Here is a 20,680-nt window from a genome sequence, read left to right on the forward strand (position 1 = left end):
ACAGCGTAAAAAGCAGAAACTTGGTTTACTTTGGCCATATTATGCGTAGCAGTACTGCAAATATGTACTGACTTCTACAATTCTACATGCAAATATGTACTGACTTCTACAATTCTACATTTAATTTTACAAGGCACGATTGACGGCAAGAGAGGCCTTGGACGGAGGTCCGTGAAGTTAGCCCGAAAAAGTCTGGAAAAAAATGTGACCGACGCCATTCGATTGTCCATTGATTGTCCACGTTTGTCCACTGTGTTATTTCGTTAGTCCACCCATCAATTTTTTTTTATAAACAAAAAATGTTTTTCGGGCTAACTTCACAAATCCACAAATTTTCGAAAATTCAAAAACTCTCTTACTATATTGTTTTATCCATCGTTTTTCCATGTTTGTCCACCAAATAATTTTGTTTCTCCACCCACAGGTATTTAAAAATAAAATATTTTATATATATTGCTTACGGATAATAGGACAGTACTGATGAAAGAGTACTTCAGCCTCCATTAGAATGAATGTTTCTGCGGGGGAAGAATCTCAACTACTTGTTTGCCCACATCCTCGCAGCGTTTGTCCAACCCCTTAAAGTGCAAAATAACCCCCTTGAAGACTTTAATTTATTTTTTTTTATTTTCAACCCGGGCCAAGTTCACGTCCGCTTAAAAACTCATTTAAACGTTATTTCAGGTTCAGAATGCCAACAACACGTTTGTCCACCCCTTCGCAGCGTTTGTCCAACCCCTTACAGTGCGAAACGACCCCCCTAGAGATTGTAATTATTTTTTTTATTTATTAATTCGGGCTGACTTCACGTCCGCTTAAATGCGTATTTAAAGGTTAATTCGGGGACAGAATCACAACTACCCGTTTGTCCACCCCTTCGCAGTGTTTGTAAAACCCCGTAAACAGCGAAACGACCCCCCTGGGGATTGTAATTATTTTTTTATTTCATAACTCGGGCTAACTTCACGTCCACTTAAATGCGTATTTAAACGTTAATTCGGGAGCAGAATCACAACTACCCGTTTGTCCACCCCCTCGCAGCGTTTGTCCAACCCCTTAAAGTGCGAAACAATCCCCCTGGAGATTGTAATTATTATTTTTTATTTAATAATTCGGGCTAACTTCACGTCCGCTTAAATGCATATTTAAACGTTAATTCAGGGACAGAATCACAATTACCCGTTTGTCCACCCCTTCGCAGCGTTTGTCCAACCCCTTAAAGTGCGAAACGACCCCCCTAGAGATTGTAATTATTTTTTTATTTCTTAATTCGGGCTAAGTTCACGTCCGCTTAAATGCGCATTTAAACGTTAATTCGGGAGCAGAATCACAACTACCCGTTTCTCCACTCCCTCGCAGCGTTTGTCCAACGTTTTTTTATTTTACAGCGTTTTTTATTTATTAATTCGGGCTAACTTCACGTCTGCTTAAATGCGTATTTAAACGTTAATTCGGGGACAGAATATTACAACTACCCGTTTGTTCATCCCTTCGCAGCATTTGTCCAACCCCTTAAAGTTGGACTTTAAAAGTAAAAAATGTCGGAAGTAAAAAATTAACGTTTAAATACGTATTTAAGTGGACGTGAAGTAGCTCGAATTGAGAATTAAAAAAAATAATTACAATTTCCAGGGGGGTCGTTTCACACTTTAAGCGGTTGGACAAAAGCTGCGAAAGGGTGGACAAACGAATAGTTGGAATTCTGTCCACGAATTAACGTTTAAATACGTATTTAAGTGGACGTGAAGTTAGCCCGAATTAAGAAATAAAAAAATAATTACAATCTCCAGGGTTGCCGTTTCGCACTTTAAGAAGTTGGACAAACGCTGCGAAAGGGTGGACAAACGGTTAGTTGGGATTTTGCCCCCGAATTAACGTTTAAATACATATTTAAGCGGACGTGAAGTTAGCCCGAATTGAGAATTAAAAAAATTATTACAATCTCCAGGGTGGTAGTTTCGCACTTTAAGGGGTTGGACAAACGCTGCGAAGGGGTGGACAAAGGGGTAATTGGGATTCTGTCCCCGAATTAACGGTTAAATACGCATTTAAGCGGACGTGAAATTAACCGAATTAAGAAATAAAAAAATAATTACAATCTCCAGGGAGATCGTTTTGCACTTTAAGGGGTTGGACAAACGCTGCGAATGAGTGGACAAACGGGTAGTTGGGATTCTATCCCCGAATTAACGTTTAAATACCCATTTAAGAAGACGTGAAGTTAGCCCGAATTATGAAATAAAAAAATAAATACAATTAAGAGGGGGGTGGTTTCGCACTTTAAGGGGTTGGACAAACGCTGCGAAGGAGAGGACAACGGGTAGTTAGGATTCTGAACCTGAAATAACGTCTAAATACGTTTTTAATCGGACGTGAACTTGGCCCGGGTTGAGAATTAAAAAAAAAATAAATTAAAGTCTTCAAGGGGTTTTTTGCACTTTAAGGGATTGGACAAACGCTGCGAGAGTGTGGACAAACAGGTAGTTGAGGTTCTGCCCCCACAGAAACATTCATTCTAATGGAGTCTGAAGTACTTTTTCAGCGGTAGGTACTGTCCTATTATCCGTAAGCAATATATATATATAAATTTTTTTAATATCTGTGGTTCGACAAACAAAATTATTTGGTGGACAAACATGGACAAACGATGGATAAACAATATAGCAAGAGAGTTTTTGAATTTTCGAAAATTTGTGGATTTGTGAAGTTAGCCCGAAAAACATTTTTTGTTTATAAAAAAAATTGATGGATGGACTAACGAAACAACAGTGGACAAACGTGGACAATCAATGGAAAATCGAATGGCGTCGGTCACATTTTTTCCCGATTTTTTCGGGCTAACTTCACGGACCTCTTGGACGGAGATGTAAATCCTAGCTGGCCAATCTTAGGAAGTGGACTGGTCTAACGTCAACTCATCTATTTCGAACTGCTGCGGATGAAATAAGATGGATCAATGTGGTCGCCAACATCACTAGAAGGTAGGCACTTTAGAAGACGTAAAACTGGAACGTGCGATATGTCGCCATCAGTAAATTAATTCACCTGTATCTAATTGCTACTAAGTTTGTAGTTTGTTTGTAGTACTATCTAGTATTATTTTGTACACTTAACTCATTTCATATTATTTTGTCACTTGTACCCCTTGTAGCTTCTAATCCCCTCAATTTTAATATTCTTTGTTGAATATGATCGTACATGATAAGGGTTTGGCTTAGAAATAACAAAACACCTCAGACTATTTTGTATAATCTAAGCGAAAGATCTATATCATGCAATGTGAAGCAAATGTTCGAAAAGCTTAAATTATTTAAGCTGTTAATATGATAATTAATAGGTCTGGATCCTGCGTATGAAAAAAAAGTTGATTAATAGCAAGCTGAAAATTTGTTAATAGCTTAAGGGTGTCTAGTCGGACAAACTTTGATATATGGGAACACTGGAACAGGGGAAGTTTTAATTGTGGAACAGGTTAAAAATTTGGAACGGTCAGACCACGAAAACGGCACATTTATTTTGTCCGACAGAACAGACTTAAACTCTTCGAACAGAGATTAAACTCTCATGCAAAAATCAGACTGCTATTTATCACCAAATGGGCGTTTTAATGAGTGGAACATGTAGAATATGTCAACTGCCAGGAATTATGACAGGTGATAAATAGCAGTCTGATTTTTTCATGAGAGTTTAATCTCTGTTCGGAGAGTTTAAGTCTATTCTGTCGGACAAAATAAATGTGCCGCTTTCGTGGTCTGACCGTTCCAAATTTTTAACCTGTTCCACAATTAAAACTGCCCCAGTCCAGTGTTCCCATATATCAAAGTTTATCCGACTAGACACCCTTAAGCTATTAACAAATTTCAGCTTGCTATTAAGACCTATAATACGAAATTCTAAAAATTTTATTTTAATTCCGTATGCCTAAAAAAATTTTATTCGAAGCCATTTGGGAAATTTTGGTTTTATAAGTTATTTGTTAATAACAATTTCCGACCCACTTGGAACAATTAAAAAAAAAGCAAATTTGAATTTTGAAAAATATAGATAACCGAAAAAAATGTTTGATGCGTTAGAAATGCAAAAAAGAATGTGGTACTTGCGGAGTGCTGACAGAAGTGAGTACTTCTTACTAATTCAATTATTATATTCCATTCGATTCTGTTCGAATAGATCCAATTCAATTTATTTTATTCATTTTTAAGTTTATTTAATTCTATTTAAATTGATTTAGTTTTATTGAATTTTATCTAATTATATTTAAATTTATTTAATTTTATCCAATTTTAATTAAATTTATTTATTTTATTTGAAACCACCCCGAACCCTACATCTAAGTCAATAATAAGAGATTCTGAATCAAAGCTAATTTTACCATAGAAAAATGTTTCTCACTATATTTTCGGAAAAACTGAACAATTCACTCTCCAACAAAGCTAATACCCTCCCCCAAAGCCACTCAAGAATTAAAAATTCGGAATCTATATTTAGTTTTAGTATAAAAACATGTGCCGCTCTATGTTTTTTTTTTTCGAAAAACTGAACAAATCAACCCCTATAGGGTTGAGACTACCCAAACCCAGTCAATAATATCAAATTCGGAATCCATACTTAGTTTTACCATAAAAACATGTGACGCATTTTTTTTAATTGAACAACTTGTAGGTCTGGATCCCGCGTATGAAAAAAAAGTTGATTAATAGCAAGCTGAAAATTTGTTAATAGCTTAAGGGTGTCTAGTCGGATAAACTTTGATATATGGGAACACTGGAACAGGGGCAGTTTTAATTGTGGAACAGGTTGAAAATTTGGAACGGTCACACCACGAAAACGGCACATTTATTTTGTCCGACAGAACAGACTTAAACTCTCCGAACAGAGAGTAGACCCTCATGCAAAAATCAGACTGCTATTTATCACCTGTCATAATTCCTGCCATTTGACATATTCTTTATGTTCCACTCATTAAAACGCCCATTTGGTGATAAATAGAAGTCTGATTTTTTGCATGAGAGTTTAATCTCTGTTCGAAGAGTTAAGTCTGTTCTGTCGGACAAAATACATGTGCCGTTTTCGTGGTGTGACCGTTCCAAATTTTTAACCTGTTCCACAATTAAAACTTCCCCTGTTCCAGTGTTCCCATATATCAAAGTTTGTCCGGCTAGGCACCCTTAAGCTATTAACAAATTTTCAGCTTGCTATTAATCAACTTTTTTTTCATACGCGGGATCCAGACCTATTGGTTGGTGGAGTTCAGTTTTGCATTGTTGTCTCCATGCTTTCTGATCTTGGATTAGGTTCCTTGCACTTTCCAATGTCAATCCTTTCTTCTCGATTTCTTTTCTGATTTCATCTACCCACATAACACTTGGTCTTCCTCTTTTGTTTTTGCCCTGCGCTTTCGTTTCGAACACTCGTTTTGTTAGTCTCTCGTTCGGTATTCTACACACGTGGCCGAACCATCTAGGTTGTCCTTCTACTATTTTTCATTGATTGGTTCTAGTTTTAGGTTTTGTCTGATAGTTGATTGATGAAAATTGAACAACTCACCCCTATAGGGTTGAAATCACCCCGAAGCAGCCGATAATTTAAAATTCGGGATTTATAATTGAAATCGCCCTGAAACCAGTCAAACAATAGATAATTTGGGATCTGTGCATAAAACAGAATTAAGTATGGCTTTCTAAATTCTAATACGATTCTAAGTGATCATAATAATTATCAGTAGTAATTGCACAAGAGCTCTAAAATTCTATATTAATTTTAGAGTTCGAGTGCAATTTGATGCGATTATTTCATGAATAAAACTGTTCAAAACCAAAATTTTATTGTAATTTATTTATGTAAGTACAAATTAGTACAATTAAACACAAAGTTTTTATAAATATTTGACGATTGAAAGTCATCACTTTTATAATTTTTAAAACATTAATTGTCATAAATGTCACTGAATGTATTTTTTCGTAGCAACGAAGGGCATCTGACGTAATATACTTAACGACGGGCAACTATCAAAAATTATTGATTTAATTCAGATTTCTGTAGCTTTCTATTAGTCAGAATCTCCTATGAATGAAATAATCAGTAGTAATTGCACAAGAGCTCTAAAATTCTATATTAATTTTAGAGATCGAGTGCAATTTGTTGCGATTATTTCATGAATAAAGCTGTTCAAAACCAAAATTTTATTGTAATTTATTGATGTAAGTACAAATTAGTACAATTAAACACACAGTTGTTATAAATATTTGACGGTTGAAAGTCATCACTTTTATAATTTTTAAAACATTAATTGTCATTAATGTCACTGAATGTATTTTTTCATAGCAACGAAGGGCATCTGACGTAATATACTTGACGACGGGAAATTATCAAAAATTATCGGGTAATATAGTATCACAAGAGAGTGAGAATAAATTGAAAATAATGCGACAGTTTTTCGAAAATTTGTTGTCTGGCAATAGACATTGCCCAATGACAACAAATTTGAGTAAAAATGAAGCATTATTTTCTTATTTAGTCTTACTGTCGTATGATATTCGTAAGATTATTTTTTAATACGTATATTATGGATATTTTCTTAAATGTGACAGTTGTCAAAACTAGGAAACTAGTTGCCATTAAACCGAAACCATCTACTTAAAAAAATTCTATCGGTAATTTTCTACAGTAGATAATTCTCAGTATAATTTTAATCTGATTGGACAGAATTAAACACGTGATCAAATATCTTACTATACGATTGGAAGTTAAAATCATCAAAAAATAATCAGTTTAATTTTTATTTCTGTAGCTTTCTATTGGTCAGAATCTTCTATGAATGAGATAATCATTCAAGTAGAAATTCTGAATCCTTTCAGAATTCCTGAACGAAAGGTGCAAAATGTAATAGGTACTAAAAGAAATTGTTACGAAATATTAAAAATGTATAAACATTTTCAATTTCGTTGCAACCCGAAAATGCAGCCGCATTATATTCTTATTCAATCAGAGAGTACGTCAAGTGTCTATACAGGTTTCGGGGCTTTTTGCCCTTGCAAGCCATGCGGAAGCCGAGACTACAGGAAGATGAGGGATTTTTTCAATTTGCAAATCACATCCCATCTGCTCAGCGTGGTAAATAAAAGCTCCAACGGGAAGGTTTCCTACGTACACCAAATAGAGTAAACAAATTGAACATTAGAAATGTATAAACATTTTTAGAAACTTCGGAGGTGTCACCAAAGAAGGTTCTCATTGTTTTCAATCTGATGGGATAAAAAATAATATTTTAAATGTTATTTTTTTATGTACTGTTACATTGAAAACTTAGTCTTTTTTCTAGCAGATGTCGCTAAGGCATCCCAGCCATTTCGTTCGTTGCAATCCGTGACTGCACGCGTCGTTGTATCGTGATTCAGTCAGAGAGAAAAACGTATGTGACTACTGACGAGGGGCAAAAAAGACCCGAAACCGGTATATAAATACACTTGCTGTACCTACTCTCTGATTGAATTAGAATATAATGCGGCTGCATTTTCAGGTTGCCACGAAATTAAAAACGTTTATACATTTTTAATGTTTAATTTATTTATTCTATTTGGAGTACGTATGAAACTTTCTTGTTGGAGCTTTTACCACGCTGAGCAGATGGGATGTGAATTATAAATTGTAAAATTCCGTCATCTTTCTATAGTCTTGGCATCAGTATGGCACGTATTTTTTAGAAGCCTTGGAGGTGTCACCAGAGAAGTTTTAAAATTGTTTTCAATCTGATGTGATGTAAAATAATATTTTAAAATGTTATTTTATGTACTATTAGATTGAAAACTCAGTCCTTTTTCTTTTTTCTGTCTTTTTTTTTTGTTACGAAATAGTTTACGAAATAGAAGATAATCTTTTTTCCAATTTTGCTGTTCTATCTTATTTTTTAATTTTTTATTTTTCTGCTTATAACATTTTGTGTACCCATATGATATGGATTTGTAACATTTATGTGAACATCTTGATTGTCACTATAAAAACTCCATTTTATTTTAATAAATGCGTAATAAAATTTAAAGAAAATATTGTCTAGTATTTGTCTAGTTCGAAAATCCCACGTTCAGAAGGTCAAATAATTTATGTATCTAATACACAAATAAAATTCAAATTTATTCCTATTTTGTAATAACTTCACGTGTTTGCTAGAATATCAATAGACAATATATTTTATAAAAAGTGTTTTCTACCATGAACAATATTCCCAGAAAATCAATAAATTGCCTTGGCATTAACATTTAAAACGTAGTTACAAATGAAGTAGGTAGGTACTTAAATAAAATTCGGAGAAAACCTTTAAAAAATTAAACACTTAAAATTTATTTGAATAATGCTAGTAAATAAATTAATTTATTATTTTGATTTTTTATTTAGTTTTAATAATCAATTCTTTTAACTAAATTAAAATTAACTAAATTAAAATTAAAAATCAATTCTTTTAACGAGAGTCGGTCGCATTATAGTTGCGGATCAGTCAAACCTAAAAAATAATTTAGATTTCTTAATTATATTTAAATATTTAACTATATAGATAGGCAAATTTATGGAATTGGAGATAAGTCCCGAAAAAGGTCGATTTTTATTTTTAAATTAACGATTTTACCAGTAACCATGCGACAGGGTGGACAGGGGATCCAATTATCCAATCAATATAATTGCCATCTACAGTCATTTCTCTGAATTAAATATTTAATTTCAAATATCTTTTTTAAATGAAACTTTTTGTTTATTCAAAGGAACTTTCGACCTACGGTAATAATGTAATCTTTCAATCTCCGTTTAAATGTTTCAAAAATATTTATTACTTTTTTAGGATTCGAAAAAAATGAATGCATTTAAAAAGCATTGCTAGCAAATTTTGCGCCTATGCTCTTAAAAAAAGATGGCAGGAGTTATGATACATAAAAAAGACCAAAATAAGAAAAACGGAAAAAACAGTTTGGAGGTTTTGAACTTTATTATTAATTTATATAAAATCAGTAGATATCCGTTCACTTTGCGACTTTGGAAAGCTGAGCTTCAACCTTCGATAGCTCAGTTGGTAGAGCGGTGGACTGTAGTGGAATTATCAGAGTAGTCATCCATAGGTCGCTGGTTCAAATCCGGCTCGAAGGAAACTTTTTTATTTTTTTTTTAATTAACTAATAAATCTATTCTTTCTTAAACAGTGTATTTTAGGATTTAGAAGTAATAGGTCAATAGAGTTTTTGGTTACGGAAAAAATCAAACACAAACAGGATAGAACTTTTAGTAATTTCATTAAGAAATGTTTTAAACACCATATCAAAAAGTTCTACAGTAAAACCCCGATAAGTCGGTCTTCGATAACCCGGACCGATTTTCATCAAACAAAACAAACGTTTTTTCAGTTTGACTGAGTTTTTTACCAAGAAATGAACAATAACTGTATACAACTGTACGTAATTTAGATGTAGTGTCCATATACAGGGTGTCCCGAAAAGATTGGTCATAAATTATACCACACATTCTGGGCTCAAAAATAGTTCGATTGAACCTAACTTACCTTAGTACAAATATACTCATAAAAAAAGTTACAGCCCTTTAAGTTACAAAATGAAAATCGATTTTTTTCAATATATCGAAAACTATTGGAGATTTTTTATTGAAAATGAACATGTATTATTCTTGTGGCAGGAAGGTCTTAAAACAAAATTATAGTGAAGTTTGTCCACCCCATAAAAATTTTATGGGGGTTTGGTTCCCTTAAACCCCCCCCCCAAACTTTTGTGTACGTTCCAATTAATTCATTATTGTGATACCATTAGTTAAACACAACGTTTTTAAAACTTTTTTGCCTCTTAGTATTTTTTCGATAATCCAGTTTTATCGAGATGCGGCTTCTTTTCTAATATATTTACATAAAAATTTTATGGGGGTTTTGTTACTTTAAAGCCCCCAAACGTTTGTGTACGTTCCAATTAAACTATTATTGTGGTACCATTAGTTAAACACAGTGTTTTTAAAACTTTTTTGCCTCTTAGTCTTTTTTTGACAAGTCACCTTTTATCGAGATATTTTTCAAAATATACCTAAAAATGCAAATTATAAATAAATTTTCAGATTATTAACAGGTCTCTATAATCGTACTTAACCATAATATACAAATATGTGGTGGATTCGACAAATATTCAAAATACAGTCGATAAACACTGGCTTATCGAAAAAGTATTAGGAGGCAAAAAAGTTTTAAAAACATTGTGTTAAACTAAAGGTGTCTCAATAATAATTTAATTGGAACGTACACAAAAGTTTGGGGGGGTTTAAAGGAACAAAACCCCCATAAAATTTTTATGGGGTGCACAAATTTCACTTTAATTTTTTTTTTATAAGATGTTGCTGCCATAAGAATGCCACATGTCCATTTTCAATAAAAAATCTCTAAGAGTTTTCGATATCTGAAAAAAAATCGATTTTCATTTTGTAACTTCAAAGGGCTGTAACTTTTTTTGTGTGCACTATTGTATATAGGTAAGTGAGGTTCAATCAACTTATTTTTGACCCCAGAATCTGTGGTATAATTTATGACCAATCTTTTCGGGACACCCTGTATATGTATTTCATGTTTTCGCAATTAATTATAATATAGTTTACCTGTAAGTACCTACCTATAGGCCGCGGTCCCGATTAATCCGACTTATCGAGGTTTCACTGTACTTCAGAAGTGGGTGCTTCCTTTTTTATTAAACAAATAAACGGTGAAATTAGTTGTTTTATTAAATACATACCTACGAAAATATAAATCTTATAAAAAAACTGACTTGACCATTGAAAAATTCAGAAAATTTTACACAAAAAACCTTATATAAAGATTTTTCTAAAATTAAATCTATAACTTCTATAATTTTTTATTTAAAGTCACCCTTCTCACAAACATAGGCGCAGTGTATACATATTAGCTTTCGGCAAAGCGCTTGATTGAGTTATTTTAATATAATTCTTTAAATAATTGATCAACTTAAATTTTACAACTTGGAAATGAAAGAAGAACATTAAAGCTATCTTATAGTTATAATAAAAAATACAATGTATGGACGTAAGCAGTGATGTTTTTGTAACAATAGAGGTTCTGGTAACAATGTTCCGGAGGGTCTGCCCCGGGGAAAACTTTTTAAATTTAGCCTCAATAAGGGCGTTTTAAAGCTATTTGGGAGCAAGGAAGAATTCAGGAATTTGTCTATAACTTGGTTGTTTTTTTTTTATATTATGTCCCAAGAGGTGTCGGTACGGCGCGGCGCGGCGTTCCGGCGCGTACTGTCACAAAAACAGCACTGGACGTAAGTACGGTGTGGGCGTAAAGTGAGACTTACATGAATTTTGTTTAAAAAAGATTTAAAAATGTGAAAGTAATAAAATTTTACTTATATAACTCTCAAATGTGCACATCTTACCTTTCAAACATCTTGCTAAATGATGTTTCATTTAAAAAAATCTCAAATATTTAATTCAAATGATACAACCTCTCAATCAACTGTTTTCAATGGGAAATAAGCCACAATTTTACCAAAAAAATGATTTTATTAACGTTTCGACGCCCAAGTCGGGTGTCGTTGTCAAAATACAAAATAATACTAAATTAAACAAAAATGTTGTTGCTTAGTAAAATATTCTTCTAATAATTTATTTAATCTGACTCATTTATATCGGCAATTCAGAAATGTATTAGGTTGATTTCATGTAATCAAATGAACTATTTTTCAGTAAAGTCGTCCCAGGAACGCAACTCATCAATATTGGCAATATCATTTTTAAAGTCTTCTACTTTAAAATGTATAATACATCAACACATGTCTGAATTGCAGATATAAATAAGTCAGATTAAATCAATTATTAGAAGAATTTTTTACTAAGCAACAAGATTTTTGTTTAATTTAGTATTATTTTGTATTCCGACTTGGGCGTCGAATCGTTAATAAAATCATTTTTTTGGTAAAATTGTGACTTATTTCCCATTGAAAATAATTGATTATATAAATGCCACAAAGAAATAGCTTCAGAACAACAACCTTTCAAAAAATATAATTTTTGAAAACTTTGTAGTTTTTAAGAGGGTATTACTCAAGTTTGAACAAATATATTTATAATTAAAATTTTTTAGTCGCTTTATTAAAGCTTAAGATATAATCTTTAAAACGCACTAAATTATTTTACTTTAGACATGAAATAAACAACTTTTTTTTACTCTTTTTGAGAAAACAACTCTTTTGGAGAAAATTAAGAAAGATAAAAAAAGTGTAATTTTGTTCCTTTTTCTTTGTCAATTTATTCAAAGAGTAGGTAAATAATTCTTTGATAAATAAATAAAATAAATCTTATTTGACGTTAGTGAAACGTAGATGTGTCAGTTTTATTGGTCAAATAACTTTATTCATCGAATAAACTACTATTTTTCGTTGGTCAAACCGGCCATAATTAATTTTATTCGAGGAATAACTCACTGATTTATTTATTGTTGGTGAAACCGGCCCTGACTGAAGCGTACACAAAAGGTGATGAAGAAGTTAAAAACGTAAAAGTTTAATCAGCTAATTAATTTCAAATCTGTGTTAGTATTGCCACTTTTTTCTGTGCTCTAATTTTCTGTATTATTTTGGTGTCTAATCTAAATACCTATACTAAGTTTATAATCAAGATGCAGTAGAAATAAATAAACTGTTTCATAAAGACACGTTAAATGCTATTAGGAGCACTCCCAAATCATAATTTAAAATGTACCTATGTATACTTACATTGTAAATCCCAAATCATAATTTCCAAAGTTTATACATTGTAAATTATGATTCGGGAGTGCTCCTTGTAACATTTAACGTGTCTTGGTTTGTTTATTTCTACTGCATCTTGATTGTAAACTTAGTGTAGTACCTATGTATTAGCAATTATACGCCTGCAATAGATTATTGCAAGTAGTCTCATTTATATTTTTATACATTTTTTCATTTGTAAAATGGTTCTACCAGGGCCCCCGCAAGGCTGAGCAGCGCCCGCGTGATGGATATATTTTGGCGCCCTTTAAATCTACCTATATCCAATTATGAAATAAATCTATAATTTTTTATATTTTACTCCTTTTACAACAGAAATTGCAAGAACTCAAATTTTATTTTTTTTGTAACTAATTTACTGATAATGGCAAAAAAATAAATAGAACTTTAATAGGTATGTATTGACGTGATCTTGATTATTGATATGAGATAATATTCTTATATGTCATTTAATTTAATCAATGCATTAATAATAATCTAATTAATTTACCAGATCACATATCAATATGTTTTCAATCTCAGGGCGAATTATAAAATTGATTACTTACTCTCGTGGCTTCTAAGTATTTCTCAATGGTTCCTAATCGGGATAGGAAAGAAAAGAGTAAAATAATACACACATATGGGTTACAATTATGATCAAAATATTGTTTATTTTATTTAAATGGCAATCACTGCTTAATATTTGCTAGATCTTATTTTCTTAAAAATAACATTTACAAATGGGAATCTTATTTCCTTTTGGTTTCCAATTGAAAGTTTTTATTAACATTTAACTATTAGGATTTATTAGCAACAATTCTATTTAAGTTTGATGAAGCTTTTTTGATATTATTTATTATATTCTTCAATTTATAATGTGGTATTTAATACGAAAAACCCATACATTCATGTCCAAACAAATGAGACTGACCTTTTTCTGGTGAACTGAGAATGTCTTCACACAAGACCCGTTTCCTGCTATCCTTGGCTGCGATCAAAACCTCGTCCTGGCTTTCAGTAATGTTCTCCTTTGAAAACTAGCTCGTATAGCTCTCGTTCCTGCTTCTGTCGTGATGCTGTATTCTACCTTTTTCGAAACTGCAATCAGCTACCGGGACACTCTTGGCTCAAGGAGGTTCTTTTACTCTCAACCTGGCCTACCTCTCGTTCCACGATAGATACTCCACACTCACGGAACTACACCGGCTTTCTCACTCTCCGTACACTACCGTCTACTACTGGACTTCACTTCTCGACAGCTCAAAACATTCTGATCTCTATTTGTCATTCATTCCCCTACTTTCTAAATATCCCTTCCAGATTCACAAATCAACCTTCCACCACCAACTCTCATTCGCAGTATTCCTCAAAACCAATTTTTAATCTTTCTAAATATGCTTAATGGATTTCAAAAAAAATAGTTAATTCCCATTCTAAAATTACTTTCTACTATTTACAAAATTTAATGACCTATTATCTACTTCAACTGAGTCTTATTTAGCATAGGCTAATGATCGAACCTTCCGCGAACAACGATAATGACCTATTATCGATTTCACTTGAGTTTTATTTAGCATAGGCTAATGATCGAACCTTCCGCGAACAACGATAATGGTACGCGCCATTCACTTTGTTTATTCTAAGCGCATTGTCCCGAGTTTCGTTTAATCACTTCTTAAAATTAAATATAACAATTTGTTGTATACAGGTTGTTCTAAATTTATATGCCCGTGGTTGAGAAAATTGAAAATATTTTATATTAAATTGAATTTTGTTTATAATTATCAAAATTTAATTTTCATATCAAATAGAAATATAACAGTATATTAGTTAAGGGCGTAGGCGTAAAATTTCGGATCAATGTGTTTTAAATCCATTCATTTTTTTCGAATCCTGAGAAAACTAATATGTAAGAATTTTTGAAAAATTTTAACGCAGAATGAAAGATTACATTATTACCGAGGGCCGAAGTACCTTAGAATGAACAAAAAGTTCTTTTGAATGAGATATTTGAAATTAAAAATTACGCTAAATTTTCTTTTTTTCACCCCTGTAATTGATTAAAATAAACATTATAGAAGTTTTCAGGGACTTTCGGCCCTCGGTAATAATGCAATCTTTCATTCTGCGTTTAAATTTTTCAAAAATTCTTACATATTAGTTTTCTCGGGATTCGAAAAAAATGAATGCATTTAAAACACATTGGCGCCAAATTTTGCGCCAACGCCCTTGAATCTAGAAATCGATATCTTAAATCTAAATTGAATTAAATGGGTGTTTTTCTAAATTTGACGGCAGCAAATTCTTTTATAATATCTTTAAATTCAATTTTATTGACGAGCTCTTGCTCGATGGTTAATATTACCAAACCAGATAATCTTTCCTGTACCATAGTACAGCTCAAACAATTTTTAATTAACTTTAATTTTGAAAATGATCGCTCACCAGAAGCAACAGATACCGGTAAAGTGAGGATGATTCTTCATGAAACAGTGATATTTGATAAAGATGAAGTTAGATTATCTTCAAATATATATTGAAGAATATAAGTGGATCAGATGAGTTAGGTAATTAAAGTACCTAATTATAAAGCTTTTTATCTCGCTAAATAAATCAGTTGCATCAATCTTTACTTTTGCCTCCGCCTTCACTGGATCAGTTATCTTTTGTTAAAGAGCAAGAAAATGTTTTAAAATATCATGGTCACTTAATGTAAAAAATCACTGAAAAACCAAAAACATTATCATAATAAGACATCGTATCAAATCTACTATTCAATGAATTTGATCAATAATTATTCTAAAAAAAAAAATAATATTTTAAACGCGGTTTTTGGATCTTGAAATGTCTCGTTTCTGTGTTCATAATCGAAAAATTTTGGTTTATATTTTCGTTTCACGATATTTAACGAAGGAAAACCTTGTTCATCAGCTGCCAATTTTCCCACTTTGGCAATTATTTCCTCAACAACATTTTCATCTCTGTGATTTTTTTGGCCATTGTGATAATACAGTTGATTTCACATTCAGATTATAGTGTAATGTGTAGAGTAAATGTCTTGTTATATAGTAAAGTCTATTTCATTGTCTTTGCAAAGAGACGCTAATTTTATCCAAACGTCTCCCTTCACCGATCCCACAAGGATATAAATTATTTCTATTAACTGATTTTTAATAAAGAAAAATTTGATACTCAGCTGGGATTCATAACTCACAACCCTTTGATCCAAAGGTCGGCTCTCTTACCATTGAGCCACACAGGGCCGGCGATAACGGGCCTTCAACTGATGCTGCCCTGCAGGCGGGCGCCCCTATTTGGTGGGCGCCAAAATGAGCTTTTTGCTGCTGGTGTTATACAAAATACATACTAATTTTAAAAACCTAATAGGCATTATGCTAGTTTTGCAGGCGGGCACCTTATACCTTAGCGCCGAGAACCACAGAGGGGGGAGACTGTAATTTTTAAAATGATCAACTAGATTCTTTAAATAGTTTTGACATACTTAAATGTCAATTATTGTATCATTTTGCGCATAATATTAATCTGGAATAAACATGATACCAAATAATCATTATGATCTCTATAAATAAATCTGAATGATTGGATATTTTTAATAGTAAAGTACTTGCTTTATGTCTTGCTAACAGAATTTCAAAAACGGTAGTTTAGAAATAAATATAATGGTACATATTATTTTTATATTACTATCTATGCCTTTTTATAGCATGTATTATTTATCAAATTGGGTGTTTCTATTAAATTATTAAAAAATCTATTTAACCCAAAACCCAAGCTATCCACCGTTAAAATTTATTTGTCAAAATTCGAATTCCTCGTCCCGAAAAACCCCAATGCCAAATTTTTATGAAATTGTTTTAATTTCAAAAATCCACGAAAGTTTCAAATCTGCACAGAATATTACAACCCAACAAGTTTTGACCTCTAAACAAATTTTTGCGATTTACGGATAAGTACTGCAAAATAGGTATTCCGATATTATACCGTTAAAAAAAATACAATAATATATAGTAGTAAATTATTAACACCAAAAATATAAAATAAGATTTTAATTACTTTTTCATTAATAAACATTTTTTTATTTTTGAAATTTCTCCAAATATTCGTTAAAAATGTAAAATTAAAATTGTATAAAAAATGAATATTTCGTTAAAATAAATATTTCTTCGCACGCGTTGCTCGCCCGGTTACGGGGGCCCTGGGTTCTACCGTTCATATTAATAAAATAAAATAAACTACTACTACGAAAGGCGACGAATATTATTAGTTAAATTAAAAAAAAAACAAAAAAGATTCCTTCGAGCCGGATTTGAACCAGCGACCTATGGATGACTAATCTGATAATTCCACTACAGTCCACCGCTCTACCAACTGAGCTATCGAAGGTTATAAACCTTTGTGTGAATACTGGTATACATTGTGAGAGCCATTTTTGAACTAAATATCTACTATTTATTTGAAAAAAATAATTTGTATTGTTTATGTGATAAATTGAAACTAACGTTTTAATTACAATTCAAAGAAAACTTTGATATAGTACAGATAACAAAAAGTCTTTGTAAACATAATATTTAGTTTATGTATAATACGATAATACATAAACTAAATAATTACTGATGTTGTATTATACAACTTGTATACCTAATATGTATAACGAAATTCAAATTAAAAATTTTTATTTTAAACTTTTCTAATATTTAAATTTTTTAAAATAATATACCTAGTGAATAGACTTTTTAGAATACCTTCTACATATGTATACCTACTGTTTTAAATGTTTAATTTTATTTATTTAACCATCAGAAACCCCATAATACCTTTTGCTGTTGGATTTTGATCAATTAAATGAAGATATCTAAATTAATATCTAATTAATAGATTTTACGTATTTTTTATGGGAAATAAGCCACAATTTTACTAAAAAATGAATTTATATCTAATATATCTAATTAATATCTAAGATATCTAATTAATCAAAACCAGGGCCGCGTCGTACACGTGTGCAATATGTGCGGCGCACACAGGCGCCAACAATTAAGGGGCGCCACTAGAGTTATTTTAGAGAAATTTTAGTTATTTAAAAAAAATGCATATTTTTTGGGCGCCATTAAATGTTTTGCACTTAGGCGCTACCACGCGCCACGTGTTGGCGCAGCACTGGTAAGAACAAGTTGCAATTAAAGTGCACATTTCTTACCATTTTGTACTTTTCTTCGGTATCTACTTTACCCACGGAATTGAATTTTCAAAACATAATATTGTCAAAATTTTCAAGAGGTGCTGTACCTAGGTAATTCATATTAAGGGGGAGTTGGGGTATGGTTTGAAAATTTTTAAATCTTCGATTTTTTTTATTATTTTAAATGAAAGTACTTACCTACCTACATAACTTTAAGAATACCTATTCTTTGAAAATTTTTGATTGAATGGACGATCGGAGTAAAATTACATGAACTACAGCCTACAGCCTGTTGATGTTGAATAATACATTGACATAAAGCGTCGACTCGGCATAGGTACTCACCAAAAAAACGTAACGCGGAAACAGCATGGAAACAGTCGATCGGTGGTCTATCTATCTCTTTTAACCAAGCGAGCCCGCGCATGTGACTGACAAAGATGGCTAGACCACTCAATCCTATGTCGACGTTACACCTCGATGCATTGAGTAATTGAGTGGCATATCCCTAGCCAATTATTCTATTCTTTTACATGTCTCTGGAATAACCCTACCTTCGGCTTTGCAACAGCTTCGCTTGCTCAAAAACTACTTGATTGATGCACCTGAAATGTTGCATATTAATAAATATTTAAATAAATATTATTTTCTTTAGACTTTTCGTGAGGTAACGCTGTGGAGATTTTTTGTTTTAAGCTTATTTTTTGTTTAGCAATAATAAACATGTTGATTTTTACCATTTCTTACAAAAAACAATCGATAAAAATCCGATACCGTGTAATAATCTTCAGTTATCTTCAAATAACTCAAAAAGTAAGTGTTTGATGAAAAAAAAATATTCTTAGCAAAAATGTAGCTTATAAAAAAATGAGAAATGAGAAAAAAATTAAGTCTATCGATTCAGTAAAAGCACATGATAAGTTGTTCTTATTTAACTTAACTTATATAACTTAAATAAATACTTTTTTAGTTATAGAAGTTATTTTGAAAAAAGGGCATTTCAAAAGCATCATTTTTAAGGGCATCCATTATAAAAAAACTTTTTTTACTACAAAATCAATTTTTTTCAAAAATAAGAAGTTCGAACCGGTTAAACTTACAGATCATATAAACAATACATATGAAGTAAATGGTAAAGCGATAACGATTAATTTTATTTGGGATGCTAAATAGGGAGAGATTTTTACCATTTTTTATTTACCAAAAAAGGGGTCAACTTTATTTTGAGCGTAACTTGCCTAGTTTTGATACTAAAATTCTTTGTAAAAAATAAAGCTTTTTTATAAACATTTAAAAAAGTTTTAATGAATTTTCCCCGAAAAATGCTTCATTTTTTGGTTATTTCACGTTGAAATATTTAATTTTGAATTGAATAAATAAAATCAATTTTTCATGAGCTACAACTTTTGCTTTCATTGTGTCTATAGACCTTTTTTCACGTATTTTTTTGGAAAAAACGTGTTTTTTGTTGAAAAATAACATTTCCACTCGCAAATAACTTAAAAAAAGTATTGACTTAGATAAAGAAACTCTTCTATAGAACAGAAGTTGTTTATAATTAGTCAATTTTATACATTTCCGGACTTATTTTAAACGTATATTTTTCACCCCCGAAATCGTAGAGACTTTCACCCCTCAAGTAAAAGTAACCAACAGCACGAGTCCAACTTTGAAGTGGGGGGTAAGAGAACCTAAATCCAAATTGTCAAGCAAATACGTCATGACGCTGATAATTACACTCCAAAACAGTCATTTACTATTATGCTATTAGTGTATTCATGCACTGTTTAATTATGACAACTTACATTTGTCATCTTTATTGATAGGTACCTATTCGCTCTGAGCTTCGCTGGTATCGCTAACTAGCGGATTACTAATGCAACTTTCGCCGGAAATTTTCAAATTTATTATTTAATTTTTATGGCGTAATAGCAAAAAAGTAATTAAATTGCAATCGTTTTTTTTTAGATTTTGCTAATCATTTGGACGTTCTATTGACGAAATATTAGTTTCTTACTTTGGACACTTTCACAATAATCTTGTAGATGGCGCTTAGAATAATAGTCCTGTCGCCAGTTGGGGTACAACGGCCTCCTTGTAACAGTTTTTGAGTAACAGTTGATCCGGATGTCGATAAGATTGTTATAAACAACGAACTTAAGGAATTACAAAACAGCGATTTCTCGCAAAACAAAACATTTTTTTGTACTTCTTGGGTCATTGTAAGCAAAAGATGTTCCGACAAGTTTTTTCGTAGAATGCATAGTTTTCGAGATAAACGCGGTTGATCTTTCAAAAAATCGAAAAATTGCAATTTTTGAACCCGAATGACTTTTGATTAAAAAATAAAATAGCAATTCTACTTACCGCATTTGAAAGTTTAAGTCAAATTATATCGGTTTTGATCATTTGCATTGCTAAAAATTTATTTTTTTTTTATTGTTAAACAAAGCTATAACACATAATGCTTGAGTAATGTTTTCAGTAACCTCTCATTTAAAATCGAACGATATAGATAATGTCAGTAAAAACAATTGCAAAACAAATTGGCAACGTTTGTACAACCAAAATACAACGGGAATAAATTTTAGAAATTGCCAACCACTAATTCCCAATGAGAGATGTTTTAAAAATGAGTCCAATAGGTTATTTATAAAAACATTAAATAGAGTAATAGGTCTGGATCCCGCGTATGAAAAAAAAG

The 20,680-nt window shown here is 31.7% G+C and overlaps 1 protein-coding gene and 2 non-coding genes across 7 annotated transcripts in view; 2 read left to right on the forward strand and 1 right to left on the reverse strand.

Moving 5' to 3' along the window:
* The window catches only part of LOC114337269 (zinc finger protein 474-like), a 296,452-nt gene that overhangs the window by 161,602 nt on the left and 114,170 nt on the right, over positions 1–20,680 (forward strand). The window lies entirely within an intron of this gene.
* On the forward strand, positions 9,041–9,132 carry Trnay-gua (transfer RNA tyrosine (anticodon GUA)). The gene is given in 2 exon segments: positions 9,041–9,077; positions 9,097–9,132. It is a non-coding gene; the product is annotated as a tRNA-Tyr (tRNA).
* Positions 17,092–17,183, reverse strand: Trnay-gua (transfer RNA tyrosine (anticodon GUA)). Its single transcript is given in 2 exon segments — positions 17,092–17,127; positions 17,147–17,183. It is a non-coding gene; the product is annotated as a tRNA-Tyr (tRNA).

The sequence above is a fragment of the Diabrotica virgifera genome, chromosome 8 (genome assembly GCF_917563875.1).
Source record: "Diabrotica virgifera virgifera chromosome 8, PGI_DIABVI_V3a".
NCBI classification, from domain to species: Eukaryota; Metazoa; Arthropoda; class Insecta; order Coleoptera; family Chrysomelidae; genus Diabrotica; species Diabrotica virgifera.